General features: G+C 42.8%; 1 long non-coding RNA gene across 1 annotated transcript; it reads right to left on the bottom strand.

Moving 5' to 3' along the window:
• Nucleotides 1-15913: 15913 nt before the first annotated feature.
• On the bottom strand, nt 15914-18505 carry LOC116986467. The gene is made up of 2 exons (XR_004415486.1): nt 18445-18505; nt 15914-16480 (listed from the first exon to the last, which is right to left on the bottom strand). It is a non-coding gene; the product is annotated as an uncharacterized LOC116986467 (long non-coding RNA).
• Nucleotides 18506-18982: the final 477 nt, after the last annotated feature.

The following is an 18982-nucleotide window of genomic DNA, read 5'->3' as shown; positions in this document are numbered from 1 at the left end:
AAGTTGAAAGGCACTACTTACTGCAAGTGGTGGCTTGGATGCAATGGCTTGAAGTTAAAAGGCATTACTTACTGCAAATGGTGGCTTGGTTGCTTTGGCTTGAAGTTGAAAGGCACTATTTATTGCAAATGGTGGTTTGGGAGCTTGGACTTGAAGTTGAAAGGCACCTCTTACTGCTAATGGTGGCTTGGGTGTGGTTTGAAGTTGAAAGCCACTACTTACTGCAAATGGTGCCATGAAGTTGTAAGGCACTACTTACTGCAAATGGTGGCTTGGGTGCTTTGGCTTGAAGTTAAAAGGCACTACTGTAAATGCACTTGCTTCCTGTTTGCACTGTATATTGATTTTAGATAAAACACTACCACTTACGGCTGTGATTTTTGGCCATCTTACTCAGTCCCCCTCCGCTGAGCAGGTGCAGAGAATTCTTCCCATCAATGAAAAATAAAAGCGTTATTAGTTTTTTTTTAAATGTTGAGAATCTCTCTCCTGTCAATCACTCCATGAAAGCCACACCTTTTCCGGTGGGGGGGGGGAGGGGTTATAAAACCCGGAAATGTGGGTGTGGCTCAGTCTCTGCAAGATGGAGGAGGGAGAGGTCACGACTCGCTGTCTTTAGTGGCTTTGCACCCTACTTCAAATGGTATGAAACTGCACTTGAATTTGGTGGCCTTGCACCCTGCTAGAAGTGGTAATAAACTGCATTTGAATTTGGTGGCCTTATACCCTGCTTGAAATAGAATTTCAAGGATTAGCCGTGAGTCAACTACCAGCCCACCAGCCGTGAGTGAGTTGCCAGTACAACAGGCTTGATTGACTGAGACACCAGCCCAAGAATCCATTTGGCACACAATTTGCATACTAGCCCTCTGGAAACCAGTCCCTTCAGCCCACAACACCCATACTAGCACTCTAGAAAGCCCCCCCCCCCCCCCCCCCAACTGGCCACCAATATTAGAATTGGTGGAGAGGTGGAATATTGCGTTGGATGACCAGCCCTCCTGTGTGATGCTAGGACCCAACGGGTCCCACTTAGTCTAGTAACAACTATAGTCTGGTGAGATTATAGAAAACAAATTGGAGAAATGGAGTCTTGAAAGGATAAGGAAAATTGTTAATAGCAGAATAGCGTTCAGTCATGTTATGCGTAATTCTTGCCATTTAGTGATCTCTGGAGTGTTGCAATTTCCCCTTGGAAGATCTACATTTGTGCCATGAGCAATTCAGATTCAGATTCAGATTCAATTTTAATTGTCATTGTCAGTGTACAGTACAGAGACAACGAAATGCATTTAGCATCTCCCTGGAACATAGCAAATGATTTGAATAAATAATAATAAGTGTCCGGGGGGGGGGGGGGGGGTGATTGGCAGTCACCGAGGTACGTTGTTGAGTAGAGTGACAGCCGCCGGGAAGAAGCTGTTCCTGGACCTGCTGGTTCGGCAACGGAGAGATCTGTAGCGCCTCCCGGATGGTAGGAGGGTAAACAGTCCATGGTTGGGGTGAGAGCAGTCCTTGGCGATGCTGAGCGTCCTCCGCAGACAACGCTTGCTTTGGACAGACTCAATGGAGGGGAGCGAGGAACCGGTGATGCGTTGGGCAATTTTCACCACCCTCTGCAATGCCTTCCGGTCGGAGACAGAGCAGTTGCCATACCATACTGTGATGCAGTTGGTAAGGATGCTCTCGATGGTGCAGCGGTAGAAGTTCACCAGGATCTGAGGAGACAGATGGACCTTCTTCAGTCTCCTCAGGAAGAAGAGACGCTGGTGAGCCTTCTTGATCAGAGTTGAGGTATTGTGGGTCCAAGAGAGGTCATCGGAGGTCAAGGATAACATAAGGAAGCCTTTATCACAAGAAGTTGGGAGTAAAAAAGAAAGTCACGGTGCATTCATGGAGTACTCTGGTGGTTTCATTGAAGGCCATGTTCATAAGTTATGTTGTGAAGAATCACTAGGCTAATTCCTGGAATGAGGATGATCTTTGCGACATCAGGATCAATTTCTCAATATCGTTTGATTTTAAAGAATTCTATTTTCAGTGTTTTTGATGGTTTGACAAGATTGACAATGTTATCCCAAGCTGGCAGCTCACCAATATATTCACAGTCTAACTGGGAAGCAATTTAGGACCAAGATGAAAACATTTTCTTTCCACTTAGAGCACTGTGAACTTTTGGAATGAATCGTAAAAAGATGGAGGGATTCAGTCATTGAATATTAAAACTTGAAATAACCGCTTGAGGCAGCCAGGATGAATATGTTGATCTCGAATGGCCAAATCAATCCATGGATTGTGGAATTTATGATCTTCTTTCAGATTCACAGAAGATTTACCATTACAAGGCTGGATTTTTGAACAAGATAATGAGTACGTCCATTTTTTTTCTCCAGAAATACAATGTGAATAAAGGATGTAAAGAATCTTGCCGACATCTCTCATTTCTTACAATGCCTAAAGCAGTCACAAGATGGCACAATAAATAGATCCAACAAAGTACTCACCTAAACTCTAAAGATTATTTTTGTTTCTTGTGCAAGTTCTCAGTTGTCAAACTATTTTGTCCAACAATGCTGGTGTTGCAAATGTTTTGAGACACCACCCTGGTTTAAGCGTTTGGATTAACTGGATAGCTGATTATAGTTTGAGTATTTAAAGCAAAAGAATGTCAGTTGGAGTTTTGTAAGTTAAGAATGTATAGAACTGTTGGATTCAGCTTTGAGTGTAGCAACAACAAGCAGTAATGCACTTGTTGGGGCTGTGGATAAAGCTCCTGCAGAGGGTGAGATCGGTCCAACAGGAGTGATAATGAATAATGAAAGACATAGATAGAGTGGATGTGGAAAGGATGTTGCCACTGGTGGGAGAGTCTAGGACCAGAGGTCATAGCCTCAGAATTAAAGGGCGCTCTTTTAGAAAGGAGGTGAGGAGGTACTTCTTTACTCAGAGTAGTTAACCTGTGGAACTCATTGCCACAGAGGTCTGTGGAGGCCAAGTCAGTGGATATTTTTAAAGCAGAGATAGACAAATTCTTGATTAGAACGAGTGTCAAGGATTATGGCAACAAAGCAGGAAAATTTGATTAGGAGGCAGAGATCAGCCATGGTGGAGTAGACTCGATGGGCCGAATGGCCTAATTCTACTATAATGTGAACGTGGGTCTAATGGTTCAGATTCCAGGATTACGCTGGATTAATTGATGTTATCAGGGTGCAGAAAGGGAATGGTGATACTGCTGCACTAGATCAACTGCCCTCACTTCCTGATCGGTACAAAACAAAAGGCTTTTACCTGATGCCCAAAGACAAGATACGCTCTTTTCAGACGACCTAAACAAGTTGGGTGATGATTCATTAAAGCGGGTACTGGAGAGGAGGCGGAGCAACAAGCTGGAGTAGTCGCACTTTTTCCAAGCTCTTAATCTGTTAACCTTCAACTGTTATTACAGCTCACCCTAAGTTTTAAAACTACCATAAATATTTAACACCATCGACAGCACTCCTCCACATCGTAAAGATGGCAGGCAGAAGAAAGAAAGAGGAGCAAAATATTGAAGACTCGTCGACCAGCACCATCATGGCCACGCTAGCAGCCTTGTTAACAGAGCACAAGGCATCGCTACTGGCAGAATTTAACGCAGCGTTCACCAAGCTGGAAACGAAGCTGGACAATATCCAGACCACTATTCTAGATCAACAACAGCGTCTTTCGTCATTAGAGACATTTGCCGATACCACCAGCCAAGAGATGCGAGCTATGGAGACAATGCTAACTACGGTCATCGAAGAGAACGCCAAGTTAAAGTCTAAGCTTATCGACCTGGAAGGCAGGAGTCGCCGAAATAACGTAAGGATAGTCGGCTTCCCCGAGAACATCGAAGGCCCCCAAACAACAGCTTTTTTCTCTCAACTCCTGCTCGAGACACTTGGCGAACGCATACTGGAATCAGCCCCGGAGCTAGACCGAGCCCATCGCACGCTAGCAGCCAAACCAAGCCCTGGTGGGAAACCCAGAACAGTTGTGGTTTGCTTCCATAGATTCCAGACCCGCGAGTTGGTGGTGCGTGAGGCTCGGAGGCAGAGGGGTAAGCTGAAGTACAAAGATATCCCGATTCACATTTTTGAAGATTACTGTCCCGAGATAGTTGAACAACGTTCTGCATACCGAGACGTCATGAAGGAGCTGTACAACCTGGGTCTCAAACCCTCCCTTCATTATCCGGCCAAGCTGTTCATCATGGCCGGGGAGGGAAAGAGGCGACGGTTAACATCTCCCGAGGACGCTCAGGCTTTCATTTCATCTCACCGTCGACGCAGACCGGGACCCACAGATGACTGACTCTGCTCGGTACGTTTACATCCGAATGGCACAGGGATCCAGTTAATCTACGGTTACATTAAGGGTTACATTATGGGCTAACTTTAGCTTGACTGCCCTTAGCAATTAGCCACTGCTAGCGCTCGGCCTTGCTGTTATATCAATGACTATGTCTTACCAACTTTTCCTTTTAATGTTTATGTGTAATCATACCTGAAAGGCTCTTCCCCTGTACATGCTATAAAATAGGGCTAAAGGGACCCACATTGTGGTTCGTGATTTGATCTCTGCCTTCTTGCTTTTAGCAGCTGGCCAGCATTTGAATGGTTTGTTTACACTAGTCTTAATAGCGGACTGTCTGGGGCTGATAAGAACTCATTATAGTCAAGGCTGCGTTACACCAATTAGCTCTTACAGCGTTTTTGTTTAACAATACTTAATTGATGTTCTTCTGCCCTGCGCCTTAATCCAAGAATCCAGTTTGCCACTTGTTAATCTCTCTAATGCTAACTCTTTCTTTATACCTTACCAACTTTAAGTTCTACTATGTTATACCAAAGGAAGCTATTCCTGTTTCACTTATACGTTGGCTTACTTATTTAGTATCACTATTTTGTTAATTTGTCTTGTTGTATTATTACTATCATCACTACTATTATTACCATTAGTGTTAGCAATGTCATTAGTAGTACAACTACCAAGGCTATTATTTTAACTTTGTATCTATTCATTTAGGTTTACTTCACTTTATTTCTATTTCTATTTCTATTTTCTATTGTCCATTTCTCAAATTATTATTATCATTGTTATCATTATTATAGTTATTTCATTTTATGTTACTTTACTGATATTGAGCGACTTTGCTGCTTTGGGATGTGGAAATATTGGGAGTTAAGATCGGACTACTCCATGCGAATGCGAGGACAACGTACCTTGGTGCAATGGGCACTCAAGGTTCGGTTGGGACATTGGGGACCTCAGGTCCGGGGACTCAGGTTTGAAAGATGGTTAAGTGATATGTGTCCCGACCGTTTGTTGTGTGTATACGTATGTATGTATTTTTTTTTGTTGTTTTGTTTTTTTTCTTTTCCCCTTTTACCACCCACACCCCCACTCTCAGCAGCTGGCTTCGATGCGCTCTTTCATTTCAATCTGCAGTATTACAGCGCTCTGCCCACTCGTTTGGATATAGCTAAATATGGCCAACACAAACGACACTCTTAGATTTGTCTCGTGGAACGTGAGGGGAGTGGGGGGTCCTACTAAGACTGATAAGATCTTGGCCCACTTGCAATACCTTAAGGGCGATATATTTTTTATTCAAGAGACACACCTTCGCAACAGAGAGGTAACACGACTTAAGAGAGGCTGGATTAGCCACTTATTTCATTCAAAATTTAATTATAGGGCTAGGGGTACTGCTATCCTGATTCGTAAAAACGTTATGTTCGAACCACAGAAAATGGTGGAAGACCCTGCTGGCCGCTTTGTCATGGTCTCTGGCAAACTGCAAGACACACCTGTCATATTGGCCAGTATTTACGGTCCCAACTGGGATGACAGCTCATTTGTAACCAAATTTTTTACATCTCTCCCAAACATTGAAAATTACCACATCATTGTGGGTGGAGATTTTAATCTGGTCCAAGACCCTATACTGGACAGATCTTCGAACAAAGCCTCCACTTTAACTAAATCAGGTAGGACTTTGCATGCTTTTACCAAACAACTTGGGCTCACTGACCCATGGAGACATACATTTCCCACGATTAAATTATTTTCATTTTTTTCCCACGTGCACCGTACCTATACCCGTATAGACTTCTTCCTCTTAGATAACAGACTGCTCTCCAAAATTAAATCCAGTGAGTATCATAGTATCGTGATATCAGATCACGCTGCGACTTCCCTCGATCTTCACTTTCGTAAACGAACTAACCCCTTTAAACAGTGGAGGTTCAACTCCTCATTATTAGCAGAGGCTCACTACATGCAATTCTTGCACTCCCAAATCACCTTATATTTTGAGTTGAATGACTCGCCGGACATAGCAAGAGGTATACTCTGGGAAGCTTCAAAAGCTTATATTAGGGGCCAACTTATCTCTTTTGTCTCCAACCTGAAAAGAGCCGACACGTCCCAAATGGCAGACCTGTTACGAAAAATAAAGGACATTGATGATAAATACGCATCTGACCCAGACCCTAATTTTTATCAAGAACGCTTTAGGTTACAAATAGACTTTGACCTCATGTCTACCAATAAAGCCAAGTTACGACTGCTTAAATCTAGGCAACACTTTTTTGAATCTGGGGATAAAGCTGGGAAGCTTTTGGCCCATCAGGCCAGAACCGAGGCGACTTCACGGCTAATTCCAGCCATTAGATCCAGCTTTCATACCGATCCTCTTAGAATTAATGAAGCATTTGCTAAATTTTACGCTGAGCTATACGCTTCCGATTGTCCTCCCACTGCAGATGACATGTTCCGTAGTATGACGTTTCCCCGAATTGACGATGAAGCCACGAAAGTCTTGGGTGGTCCCATAACTGTCACTGAGGTCCAAGCAGCCATCACATCGCTGCAAAGCGGAAAGTCGCCCGGCCCTGACGGCTTCACTGTAGAATATTACAAAGCTTTCTCTGCTCTCCTCGCACCAGTCCTGAGAGATATGTACAATGAGGCGTTTTTACATCGTCGCCTACCGCCCACCTTGTTGTTGGCTACTATCTCCCTAATTCTTAAAAAGGAGAAAGATCCCCTGCTTTGTAGTAGCTATAGACCAATTTCACTCTTGAATGTGGACCTCAAAATCCTCTCTAAAGTTCTTGCGCTCCGTCTTCAACAAGTGATGCCCTTTATTATCTCATTAGATCAAACAGGGTTTATGCCAGGCCGACAGTCAACCCACAATACTAGGCGTCTCCTTAACATCATCCATTCACCAAGTAGTGACCCCGGAGATAGTGGTCTCCCTCGACGCCGAAAAAGCTTTCGACAGGGTCGAATGGAAGTACCTATACGAGGCGATGGACAGGTTTGGCCTCGGCAATAGTTTCATTCATTGGGTCAGTCTATTATACTCATCCCCGGTGGCCTCAGTACAAACAAACGACACACTGTCGCCCCACTTCCCCCTTCGGAGAGGTACCAGGCAGGTTGCCCGTTATCACCACTTCTGTTTGCTGTCGCGATAGAACCCTTGGCGGTTTGGTTACGCTCAGAGAAGGGCTTTAAAGGTATCACACGGTTTGACACAATTCATAAAGTCTCATTGTATGCGGATGACCTGCTCCTGTACATCTCGAATCCAGTCAGCTCTCTCCCTGTGATTATGAATATTTTAGAACGGTTTGGGGTGTACTCTGGTTATAAACTTAACTACCAAAAGAGTGAGCTATTACCGATTAACTCATTGGCTAAGCAGCTCCCTCGCTCTTTAACCTCATTCAAATGGGCGGAGGATGGATTTCGCTACCTCGGCGTTTTTATCACAATACCTATATTTGATATGTTCCGCACAAACTTCCTGCCTCTGGTTGAGAAAGCTGAAAGAGACTTTGACCGCTGGTCAGTCTTACCGTTATCCCTCGCGGCCCGGATAAATCTGGTCAAGATGGTTGTCCTACCCAAATTCCTGTACCTTTTCCAGCATGTTCCTATATTTATCACTAAATCTTTTTTTGATAAATTAGAAAGGAGAATATCTAAATTTTTATGGGGTAGCAAACCGGCCAGAATTCGAAAGACGCTACTACAGTCTCCTAAGAGTGACGGCGGTTTGGCACTTCCTGACTTTAGGCGATACTACTGGGCTGCTAACTTGCAAAAAATCCTGTACTGGATGAATGATGATTGCGACCACCTACCGACCTGGGTACACATGGAAAAGGCGAGTTCACATCTCCCGTTGCGGTCTGTCCTATGCTCTCAACTCCCCCTTTCTATAACATCTGCGGGTGCAGGCCCAATTGCGTCCCTCTCGCTCAAGATATGGAGTCAATTTAGGAAAAACTTTGGTTTACAAGGCCCTTCCATCTTGACCCCACTGCTTAAAAATCACATCTTTAAACCTTCAAGTACAGACCGCATTCAAAACCTGGCATAGTAATGGCATCAGTAGTATCAAAAACCTATACAAGGATGGTATTTTTTCGTCTTTTGCGGAGCTTTCGTACAACTATAGCCTCCCAAACTCCCACCTTTTTCGTTTTTTCCAGATTAGGAATTTTGTGAAGAAGATATTCCCCCATTTCCCAAATTGTCCCCCTGAAACCCTGACCGATTCCATCCTAGCTCTAGATCCCATCCGGAAGAAATGCATCTCTTTTTTGTACAACTTGTTAGGGTCGGTTATATTGAAACCTTATACCTCATTAAAAGCTGCGTGGGAGGGCGAGCTGAATACAAAACTAACAGACCAGCAATGGGACTCTGCCTTGGATTTGATCCATTCTTCCTCCATATGTGCCCGTCATGGCCTAATCCAATGCAAAGTCCTTCACAAAGTCCACTACACAAACGCAAGATTATCTAGAATATACCCCGCTGTTAAAGACACCTGCAACAGATGCAATCAATCCCCTGCCAACCATAGTCATATGTTTTGGTCTTGCCCTAAGCTAGCAACCTTTTGGAGGAGTGCTTTCGACGTGCTAAGCAGAGCCTATGGCCAGACTATTACTCCAAACCCACTGTCAGCTATTTTTGGTATTTCCCCCAACACCAACCTCTCTGTTGCGTTGAAGCGGGTCCTGGCTTTTACAACCCTGTTAGCCCGGAGACTGATTTTGCTTAACTGGAGACTTACCTGTCCCCCGACACACGCCCGCTGGATCAAGGAGGTGCTCTACAACTTAAAGCTTGAAAAACTTAGGTTCTCTCTCAAAGGCTCTACCAAGACATTCCTAGATACATGGAACCCTTTCCTGGAACTTGTTAACTCTCTTAACTTGTTTCCGGACTCGGAAGAGGACTGAGTGTCCTCTATCACAGCTCTGTCTTATTGCAGCTGCTATCCCCTCAACCCCTTCCCGCCCCCCCCTCCCTCCCCACAATTTTTATTTTTATTTTTTATTTTTATTTATTTTGTATTTAATTTCCTTTTTTTTTTTTTTTTTTTTAATTTAATTTTTTTTAATCGTATTTGTGTGGATGTGTACGTATGTGCGTGTTGTTTGTTCCCGGGTGGCGAGGGTGGGTAAGGGTAAGGGTTTTGAGGGTCGTTTACATACTGTTGTACAATTATGTCCTGATTATCACTGTCTGTTATCATTGTATGTATGCAAATTGCTGTTAAATTCAAAATTCAAATAAAAAGATTTAAACTAAAGCGGGTACTGTATGTAGTGCCTTTGGAATGGTGCCGATGGGAAGCTGAGTAGTGTGTTTTGTAAAATAGTTTTGTTGGTTGAAGGATATTGTGGGCTCCATTATTAGGGATAATCACTTCATTATTAGTGGGCCATTATTCCCTGTGAGTGAACATATAAGGCTTCAATTGGCCACATTGGAACACACATGAATTCAGCTCCCAATGCTTTGCTAGTGTGGCAGTGTAAGTTGAGCAAGAAGTTTCCGTTATGGGAATTGAACGTACTCCCTCAAATGGGGGCTATAGCCCGTCCCACTTAGGAAACCTGAACAGAAACCTCTGGAGACCTTGCGTCCCACCGAAGGTTTCCGTGAGTCGCCAGGGGTTTTGGTCACTTGCCTGGAAAGCCTCGACCGAAGTGTGAGCTGCATCTACTGACCAAAGATCCTACAGGATCTTTGCTACCGATCACACACACACACACACACACACACACACACACACACACACACACACACACACACACACACACACACACACACACATACACACACAGCGAAGGTGGGGGCCAGGGACAGCGGAGGAGCGCTGTCTGCGCGATGAAGAGGAATTTAAACGGCTGCCACAGAGCACGGTAAGTCCTTTAGAGAGCGCGGGAGGGGGGAGAGAAGGGGAGAGAGAAGGGGAGAGAGAAGGAGAGAGAGAGAATGGGAGAGAGAAGGGGAGAGAGGTGAGAGAAGGGGGGTAGAAGGAGTGGAGACAGTTTTAAGAAGTTTAATAAAGTTAGCGGGCATTTTACCTTCTGGCGGATCTTCTAGGTCCTGAAAAACAAAGATCCTACAGGATCTTTGCTGAAAACTCCAATGAGCCAATCAAAATGGCCGGCCAGCGAAGGAGATTGCCTTCGACTGCCGGTGAGTAAATAGCGACCCCACTCCACTGGCTTTGACCAAACTGCAACCTATTTTTAGTCGAGGCTGGTTTTGGTTTTGGTGAAATAATCGCAGGAACATAGAAGCCTTGACTACGCGGAAACCACTTTCAACCATATGGGAGAGTGACCAAAACCTCCGGGAACATCACGGAAACCTTGGGTGGGGCACAAGGTCTCCAGAGGTTTCCGTTCAGGTTTCCTAAGTGGGACAGGGGCATAAGATAGTATTGATCTATCTTAATGGCAATGATACTCCGCAGATACTCAACGGGGCTGTTGCAGAGGAAAGGAGAATATAATCAAGTGTTTAAGGAAGTGATTTAATGGCTTCATGGTTCTTTCCTGCCATCTAGTGGCTTCACTGCTCATTACAGTGACATTGCTTTGACACCCCGGATCAGAGGTTTAAAACCACAGAATTCACGCTCACTACATTTTCCAAAACTATACACACGGAAAGAAAAATCAATGAAGGGAATGTAGGATAATCCTCACAGTTGGATTATAAAATGGGGTGGAAAAGATACTGATGCAAGATACCCAGATCATACCCGTGCCACCCAAATTACCCATCCACAATGGACTCTTTCTGATTTTATATTAAAACCATCTAAAATTCATCTCCCTGGCTAAGCCAGCACACAATTTATAAACCTTTTGAAATTTCAATGGGATTTTATGCAAGGGACTTTTAAATTAAAACTCCAGTGCAGTTCTGATCAACTCCGTCTCTCACTCCACAGATGCTGACTGATCCGCTGAGTGTTTCTAACAATTTCTGCATTGAGTTGTTTTTCTTCAATTCGGCCAAGACCGAGGTTTGACTGGTCTTTGAAGACGAGTTGGGAAGAACTGTTCAACATTTATCATTAAATCCATCATACAATTACACTTTACCAAAAAGTTTAAAAAAATTGCCAACGCTGGAAATGTGAAATCAAAGCAAATACTCACCGGGTCATTCTCCATTGTTGATGGGTCATTTTTTAATGGATATGTTGCACGTGCAGTAGTGCTTGCACAAGTTGAAGTATGGACAGGAGAAGTTTGAATAGGGGCAGAACAAGTGATGCAGGTCATGAAGATATGTGAATAGTCATGTAGAGGAATGAATGCATCTTCAGAAATCCAATCCAAACATGGAAGATGACCATGCTTCAGGTTGATGACCTTTCATTGGAATCTTGCTAATCCAGGATAGACACAAAAATCTGGAGTAACTCAGTGGGTCAGACAAGATATTTTGAGAAAAGGAATAGGTGACATTTGGGGTCAAGACCCTTCTTCAGACTCATCAGAAGGGTTTCGGCCTGAAACGTTGCCCATTTCCTTCGCTCCATAGATACTGCTGCACCCGCTGAGTTTCTCCAGCATTTTGTCCACCTTTCTAATCAAGGCTTGCTTATGAGACCTTAGAGTGTGCAATGGATAGCTGTATTTTATAGTAAGTGATTAAAACACAAATAAGCTTAAAGCATTATAGATATTCAGAATGTTGTAGAAAAATAATTTACATTCAAGTGTTTTTCGCAGGCAAATCTATCTCAATTTACTGTTGCTAAATTCTGAGTGTGGTCAACACCATCATACTGTTTCTGTGCAAGCACAATGCGATTTTCATAAACCCAAAACCAATCCATTAGCACATTAATGAATTGATTCTGTCCATTGTTCTGGATTGTCTCTGACATTGTCTGACCTGAAACATTAACAGTTTCTCTTTCCACAGACGCTGTCCTAACCTGTTGAGCATTTTCTGTTTGAACCTCACATTTAACATTTGAATAAACAAAGTGTTTCCATGTCGTGTGCACTTGCTGCATCACGGTTAATTCTATTTTGAATCGTTCTCATGATGTGGGCCATGTTGAAATGCTGGGACTTGTTTACCAAACCCAGTTTCCTCAAAGAGTTCTGATGATGGGATCTTGTGATCAGTGTGTTGACAGTAGGCCCACAACATTATTACACAAAGCAATGCATGAATGGTCCTACATGTTAAGTAAACACCATCACCAGAGCCTACTGGATGGCACAATGGTGAACGGAAATGTCTTGTGACAAAATAAATAACAGCCAGTGTATGGGAAGGATCAGAAGATTCAGTCCTCAAAGAATATTCATTTATATTCATTTCTGAAGTAAACATAGAAAATAGGTGCAGGAGTAGGCCATTCGGCCCTTCGAGCCTGCACCGCCATTCAATATGATCATGGCTGATCATCCAACTCAGTATCCTGTACCTGCCTTCTCTCCGTACCCCCTGATCCCTTTAGCCACAAGGGCCACATCTAACTCCCTCTTAAATATAGCCAATGAACTGGCCTCAACTACCTTCTGTGGCAGAGAATTCCAGAGATTCACCACTCTCTGTGTGAAAAATGTTTTCCTCATCTCGGTCCTAAAAGATTTCCCCCTTATCCTTAAACTGTGACCCCTTGTTCTGGACTTCCCCAACATCAGGAACAATCTTCCTGCATCTAGCCTGTCCAACCGCTCAAAATTTTGTAAGTTTCTATAAGATCCCCCCTCAATCTTCTAAATTCTAGCGAGTACAAGCCGAGTCTATCCAGTCTTTCTTCATACGAAAGTCCTGACATCCCAGTAATCAGTCTGGTAAACCTTCAATGTCTTTCCTCAGATTAGGGGACCAAAACTGTACGCAATACTCCAGGTGTGGTCTCACCAAGACCCTGTACAATTGCAGTAGAACCTCCCGGCTCCTATACTCAAATCCTTTTGCTATGAATGCGAACATACCATTCGCTTTCTTCACTGCCTGCTGCACCTGCATGCCTACTTTTAATGACTGGTGTACCATGACACCCAGGTCTCGTTGCATCTCCCCTTTTCCTAATCGGCCACCATTCAGATAATAGTCTACTTTCCTGTTTTTGCCGCCAAAGTGGATAACTTCACATTTATCCACATTATACTGCACCTGCCTCACCCAGCCTATCCAAGTCACCTTGCAGCCTCCCAGCATCCTCCTCACAGCTAATACTGCCCCCCAGCTTCGTGTCATCCGCAAACTTGGAGATGTTGCATTCAATTCCCTCGTCCAAATCATTAATATATATTGTAAATAGCTGGGGTCCCAGCACTGAGCCTTGCGGCACCCCACTAGTCACTGCCTGCCATTGTGAAAAGGACCCGTTTATTCCTACTCTTTGCTTCCTGTCTGCCAGCCAGTTCTCTATCCACATCAATACTGAACCCCCAATACCGTGTGCTTTAAGTTTGTATACTAATCTCTTATGTGGAACCTTGTCGAAAGCCTTCTGAAAGTCCAGATATAACACATCCACTGGTTCTCCCTTATCCACTCTACTAGTTACATCCTCGAAAAATTCTATAAGATTCGTCAGACATGATTTACCTTTCATAAATCCATGTTGACTTTGTCCAATGATTTCACCACTTTCCAAATGTGCTGCTATCCCATCTTTAATAACTGATTCAAGCAGTTTCCCCACTACCGATGTTAGATTAACTGGTCTGTAATTCCCCGTTTTCTCTCTCCCTCCCTTTTTAAAAAGTGGGGTTACATCAGCTACCCTCCAATCCTCAGGAACTACTCCAGAATCTAAAGAGTTTTGAAAAATTATCACTAATGCATCCACTATTTCTGCGGCTACTTCCTTAAGTACTCTGGGATGCAGCCTATCTTGCCCTGGGGATTTATCGGCCTTTAATCCATTCAATTTACCTAACACCACTTCCCGGCTAACCTGGATTTCACTCAGTTCCTCCATCTCATTTGACCCCCGGTCCCCTGATATTTCCGGCAGATTATTGATGTCTTCCTTAGTGAAGACAGAACCAAAGCAGTTATTCAATTGGTCTGCCATGTCTTTGTTCCCCATGATCAATTCACCTGTTTCTGACTGCAAGGGACCTACATTTGTTTTAACCAATCTTTTTCTCTTCACATATCTATAAAAACTTTTGCTGTCAGTTTTTATGTTCCCTGCCAGTTTTCTTTCATAATCTATTTTCCCTTTCCTAATTAAGCCTTTTGTCCTCCTCTGCTGGACTCTGAATTTCTCCCAGTCCTCTGGTTGGCTGCTTTTTCTGGCTAATTTGTATGCTTCATCTTTTGTTTTGATACTATCCATGATTTCCCTTGTTATCCACGGATGCACTACCTTCCCTGATTTATTCTTTTGCCAAACTGGGATGAACAATTGTTGTAGCTCATCCATGCAGTCTTTAAATGCCTTCCATTGCATATCCACCATCAACCCTTTAAGAATCAATTGCCAGTATAATATCATGGCCAATTCACGTCTCATACCTTCTAAGTTACCTTTCTTTAAGTTCAGGACCCTTGTTTCTGAATTAATAATGTCACTCTCCATCCTAATGAAGAACTCAACCATATTATGGTCACTCTTGCCCAAGTGGCCACGCACAACAAGACTGCTAACTAACCCTTCCTCATTACTCAATACCCAGTCTAGAATAGCCTGCTCTCTCGTTGGTTCCTCCACATGTTGGTTTAGAAACTATCCCGCCTACATTCCAAGAAATCCTCTTCCTCAGCACCCTTGCCAATTTGATTCACCCATTCTATATGTAGATTGAAGTCACCCATTATAACTGTTTTACCTTTGTTGCACGCATTTCTAATTTCCTGTTTGATGCCATCCCCAACTTAGCTACTACTGTTAGGTGGCCTTTACACAACTCCCACTAGCGCTTTCTGCCCCTTAGTGTTTCGCAACTCTACCCATATCGATTCCACATCCTCCAAGCTAATGTCCTTCCTTTCTATTGCGTTAATCTCCTCTCTAACCAGCAACGCTACCCCACCTCCTTTTCCTTTCTGTCTATCCCTCCTGAATATTGAATATCCCTGGATGTTCAGCTCCCAGCCTTGGTCACCCTGGAGCCATGTCTCCGTGATCCCAACTATATCATCGTCATTAATAGCTATCTGCTCATTCAACTCGTCCACCTTATTATGAATGCTCCTTGCATTGAGACACAAAGCCTTCAGGCTTGTTTTTACAACACTCTTATACAATTAGTAGACCCAGAATTGGTCTATTTCAGATATATCTTGGAAAGATGGGTCATATAAGCCCCAATATGTAATTGTTGGTGCTTGTATATATATATATATCAATTCAAGGAGACATTACAAGGAACCACCGAAGGGTGGGAAATCTACAGATTTAAATTGAATGCTAATCGGACTTCTCTGTGGAGGAATAAATCATGACTGGAAGAACTCACACCCGAAAACATATATATTTTTTCTTCTCATTTCTAAAAAATTCCGCTTTTTCTTTCATTTCTTTATTTTTGTACAGTTCAGCAAGAAAAGTGAAGGCACCTCCACGGAGAGTTTGTGGAATTTGTTTCACGACCAATTAGGTATAACAAATATCCATGCACAGATATACTGAAGAATTTGCGCTTTATGGGCAAATTGGCAAGCTTAAATGAAAACTGTTACAAAACACCAAAATGTTTCTCACAAATCCCTTTTCAAAAAAAGGTGCTGATGAAAAGCAGTAAAGCTTAATGTTTGCTATCACGTGTTCGAGGAAAGGCTTGGTTCCTCTTAGTTTGCTGATCATTGCTTTATGTTTGCAGGAAGATTTCAGAGATTTAATCTCTTTTTGCTTTTGGAAATAAGCAAAAAAGCTTCAGCATATAGAATTTACCAATAGTTATTTTTTGCAATATACCAGATTAGAAGCCATCAAGCTAGAAATTTATATTTGAAAAAATGCTGAAAATTGAAACAGCGGACTTATACACAATCTCATCTTAATAAATGGCCAGATAATTTTAGGTAATCAAAGTCGTCTGTATGCCCGGTTGTCTTTCCCATCAAAGTCTCGGCTGAGAGTGTCCGCTGGTTATGGACGATATCGAACATCAGTTGCAATCACAAGAATATTCTGAAAAGAAGATATTAACATTAAAATAATGCTCTCCCATCTTCCTTCACGTGGCACCAGTGCTTGCTTCAAAGTACAGTTTAAATCTATAGTCTTAATTATTTGATATGCCACAGGTTAATGTTTATAGATGATGATACAAAACCAAACACCAAAGGAGGCCATTCAGTGACTGGAACATCCTTTGAAAGGTTTTTCAATCAAAACATCTCTGTGGTCATTACCCATAATCATCAATTTCCTTCATAACATATCCAATTCCCCCCATGGAAGTTACAATTAGATCATCTTTGACAACCTTATCGCGAGTGCATTTCTGATCTCAACACATCATCTCCCTAGACCCTTTGTTTTGCCTCCAGCCCATCCTGCCAATGGAACCAGTTTTTATCCCATCTAATCGGACTACTTCACTCAAGGCTCTGAACACTCCCTACATCTCCCATATTCCTCCTCTACTCCAAGGAGAATATAGAAAAGTACAACTCAGGAATAGGCCCTTCGACCAAATGTCTGTGGTGAGCATAATGCCACGACAAACTAATCTCGTCTACTTGTACATGATCCACACCACTCCATGCCCAGCACGTGCTTATCTAAATGCTCGTAAACTCCACTAATGTATCTGTCTCCACTCCTGGCGGTGTGTTCCAGGCACCATCCACTATGTGTAAAATAACATGCCATCTCCCTTAAACTCTGCCCCTTTTAACTGAAAGCGATGCCATCTAGTCTTTGACATTTCCACTCTGGGGAAAAAAGATTCTGACTATCTCCATCTCACATAATTGTGTATACTTTTATCAGGTCTCCCTACACCCTCAGGTGTTGTCCGATCTCTCTTGCCGCTAATAGCATTCTGGTAAACTTCTACACCCTCTCCAAAGCCTCCACATTCTTCCTGTAATATTTCCAATGTTGCCTAATTCTGCAACTCTGCAAGTTGAATGGAGCTGCATCATGACTTCTTGATTCTTATACTCAATGCTCAAATCAGAGAAGGAGAGCAGACCATATCCCATCTTTACCACTCTTTTAGTTGTGTTGCCACTTTCAGGAAGCTTTGAACCTGGACCCCAAGATACCATCTTCCCCAGCCTTGTCGTGTACCTGGAGCATCTCAAGCCTGGAACCATTGTCACAAATCTAGGCACCCTCTCCCTCACCAAGATGGTCACCAGAAAGTCTAAGGACCAGAACTGATTACAGTACTCAAACAAGAATCTTGTAAACAGTTTAAATGGTAATAAAGGTTTATTCGCATTTGCTAGGCTTCATTATTTAAAATGGTCAGGTGGGTTTTGGCATTTTTAATCATTTTAGGATTTTAAAAGATTATATATTTTTAAGCTGCTTCGGTGTTTACTTCTTCTACCAGGATCAACTTGATACACATGGCGTGAAAATAAAAGTTAATTTGATCAATAGAGGCCAACTCTCTCGAACTCCAGCATAAAAAAAGTCGGCCCAAAACATTGAATTCTAAAGTAATTATAAAGACATTGGGAATGGCTCAGAATCACACTAATAAAGGATGTCCTAAAATAATAAATGATGGCCAAAAATGATGTTGAAACTCTGCACTGTAATACGGGTTTCCAAAGAAACAAAATAGACAAGGCGGACATAATCTCCTCTCATGGGTATCTTCAAGGGCAAGGGTTCCCAACGTGGGGGTAAATTTCACCTACCCAGGGGTTACATTTGTTGATTCTGGATTTGTACATATTTATTCTCATTGATTGATCGTGTTTGGTTCTGGTATCTGTTCATCATTAATTGTTCATAAATAAGTGAAATAACATTGTTAAGTGCTATTAAAGTTGCCAGGGGTAAACGGGACAAAAAAGGTTGGGAGCCCCTGCTCATGGGAAACTGACCCCCTCATGTCTATCGTTTTGACCCAACTTCATTCACACGTATTTCACATCATTAACACCATCTTATGTAATGCAATTACTCACCTTGTTCACATCAAGATTGGAGTTTATAAAATTTAAGTATTTCACATTTGGAAGTGGAACACCTTTGGCCAGTTTCTCTGTAAGGAAAATAATTACAATTTTCTGTAAGTTACTCAGCCCTTCACAACTTCACAGCCAATCACCGCGATGAAGACTTTACTTCATGTTACCACGGTACGACTTTCCTGTGCACATCCCTTCCCTAACATCCAATATGATCTCCGTTTTGGATATCTGTGATGACCCAGCATCCAAACACTCTTGAGTAGAGGAATCTTGTCATTATGGCTAATTTGAGACTGCAAGCTCTAATCTCGCCACCCCAGCGAGGGAACATCATCCTAGCTTCTACTCTATCAAGCCGTGTAAGAATTTGAGGCATTTCATTGAGATCACCTCACATGCTTTTAAATTCTAGACCCAGCTTGTTAGAAGAGCCTCAGCCATGAGCTTGACAAGCAGGGCTGAGATTCTTGCTCCCTGTGCAGATGAGACCTGACCATGATACCGTGGATCAGGGAGCCATTCAAGAGGGCAG

The sequence above is a fragment of the Amblyraja radiata genome, chromosome 23 (genome assembly GCF_010909765.2).
Source record: "Amblyraja radiata isolate CabotCenter1 chromosome 23, sAmbRad1.1.pri, whole genome shotgun sequence".
NCBI lineage: Eukaryota > Metazoa > Chordata > Chondrichthyes > Rajiformes > Rajidae > Amblyraja > Amblyraja radiata.
The sequence above is the reverse complement of the archived record's forward strand: the minus strand, read 5'-3'. Positions and strand labels throughout refer to the sequence as shown.